Source organism: Myotis davidii, unplaced genomic scaffold, assembly GCF_000327345.1.
Source record: "Myotis davidii unplaced genomic scaffold, ASM32734v1 scaffold613, whole genome shotgun sequence".
NCBI lineage: Eukaryota > Metazoa > Chordata > Mammalia > Chiroptera > Vespertilionidae > Myotis > Myotis davidii.
The window spans coordinates 45058-47311 of NW_006284622.1; the positions used below are offsets into that span (position 1 = coordinate 45058).

The 2254-nt window shown below is 45.7% G+C and overlaps 1 protein-coding gene across 2 annotated transcripts in view; it reads left to right on the forward strand.

Moving 5' to 3' along the window:
• The first annotated feature begins 1110 nt into the window (after nt 1–1110).
• The window catches only part of ZNF570 (zinc finger protein 570), a 37841-nt gene continuing 36697 nt past the window's right edge, over nt 1111–2254 (forward strand). For both annotated transcript variants that reach the window (XM_015557317.1, XM_015557320.1), the window contains exon 1: nt 1111–1214. The gene's annotated coding sequence lies outside the window, so the exon portion shown is untranslated. The remainder of the gene's footprint in view (nt 1215–2254) is intronic.

Here is a 2254-nt window from a genome sequence, read left to right on the forward strand (position 1 = left end):
ATGTAAGATTATAAGAGAGGGTTTCGCATGCCAGCAAAAGTTACTGGCATGCCATGTTTGGCACGCGTGCCAGGGGTTGCCCACCCCTACCCTAGGGCCTGGGAGGAAGTACAATATGCCTGTACATTCTAGTCCAGTGATGGTGAACCTATGACACTCGTGTCAGAGGTGACACGCAAACTCATTTTTTGGGTTGATTTTTCTTTGTTAAATGGCATTGAAGAAGTCTTTGTTTTACTATGGTTGCAAATATCAAAAAATTTCTATATGTGACACGGCACCAGAGTTAAGTTAGGGTTTTTCAAAATGCTGACACGCCGAGCTCAAAAGGTTCGCCATCACTGCAGTCCCTGCTCCCCCCCACACACCTACTTTTGGGGGATACCCTTACGGAATTCTGGGAAATATCCCTTCTCCCACTTTGTGTGTAGATGCATGCACTATCAGTGATGGCATAAAAGACAATACAACTAATAAATAACAACACCAAGATCAACTAAATACTCACTGATTCTTATGATAGGGTTTTTTGGTTGAAAAACCCTAACTTAACTCTGGTGCCGTGTCACATATCGAAATTTTTTGAAATTTGCAACCATAGTAAAAAAAGATTTATATTTTTGATATTTATTTTATATATTTAAATGCCATTTAACAAAGAAAAATCAACCAAAAAAATGAGTTCGCGTGTCACCTCTGAAGCGGGTGTCATAGGTTCGCCATCACTGCACTAGATCCAGCCTACACAAACCCTGCGCCTTCGGCTAATCTCGGGCTCTAAATTCTTCAGCCCGGGTCGCTAAGGGTTGTGGACCGGGCCCCCGCACACTTTAATCTTAGGCCATCTAGTGTGAAACTTGGCTCCGTCCCTGCTGCGGACCCAGGCCCAGAGCTAAGAGGAATAGGGACTTGGGGCTTCTTTTGGAAGATCTGGAAGAGACCCGCAAGAGGACCCGTGGCAGAGGGGGTGGCGTTTGCAACCCTTCGTGCGGACGCAGTTGGATTCTGTGGCGTTGGCTACGGGTTTTTTTTCCTGGTCTGGACTACATTTCCCAGTGGACACCGCGTGCATCAGTCGGTGGCTCTTTTGTCCCTTCTTTCCCGGCCCTGGGGGCTGGGTTCCGTGAGGCACTCAGGGCTGTAGGTGGGCCCTAGTAGAAATTGCCGGAGCCTTGGTGGCGAGGACCGTATCTTCCCGCCGTTCAGTTCTGCAGGTAGGGAGTGGGCTGAGGAGTGGCCTGTGAGTCTTGGGCCTCGGGGCCGTGGCTCCTCTGTGTGACGTGGTAGTCGCTATGGTGCCGTGTGAGACTGTCACACGATGTGCCGCACACATGTATTTGTGTGACTGTGGGTGCGAGTAAGTGCGAGGTTGGTGTCACGGGGAGTGAGACTGTGAGCAGGGGTGGGAGAGTATTCTCTGCCCCTCGTTCCCCTACCCTCGGCTCCGTGTGGGTGGTGAGCGAGACCGTCGGTTGTAACACCGAGTATTTGAGGTTAGGGGCATGGGAGAGAGGGCGAGACTGTGTCCATACCCGGGGCCTCTGACTGTGATGTCTGTGAAATGGTGGTTGACGCAGTCGTTTTAAGAATCAGTGAGTATTTATGGAGATTGAGACTGATCTATTGAAGAGGACCATGAAGTCAGGAAGATCTTTAGTTGATCTTGGTGTTATTTATTAGTTGTATTGTCTTTTATAAATGAATTATATTACTCGGAGTTTTTATTTATAAAGTCTAAAAAATCTATTGTTAAAAAATATACTAGGAAGTGATTTAGGCATGGATTAAATGGTATGCAAATAAATTCCCAGGTTTCCATTATGCTTTTTTTAAAATTTAAATTCTTTATTGTTCAAAGTATTACATATGTCTCCCTTTCCCCTCTTTGACCTCTTCTCCACCCCAGCACATGCTCTCACCTTCCTACTGTCTGTGATCATTGGTTATGCTTATATGAATGTGTACAAGTCCTTTGGTTGATCTCTTACCCCTTTCCTCCCCTACCGCCCTCCCCTGCCTTCCCTCTGAGGTTTGACTGTCTGTTTCATGTTTCTATGTCTCTGGATCTATTTTTGTTCATCCATTTATGTTGTTCATTATATTCCACAAATGAGTGAGATCATGTGATACTTATCTTTCTCTGACTGACTTATTTTGCTTAGCATAATGCTCTCCAGGTCCACCCATACTGTTGCAAATGGTAAGAGTTACTTCTTTTTTACAGCAGCAGGTAGTATTCCATTGTATAGATATG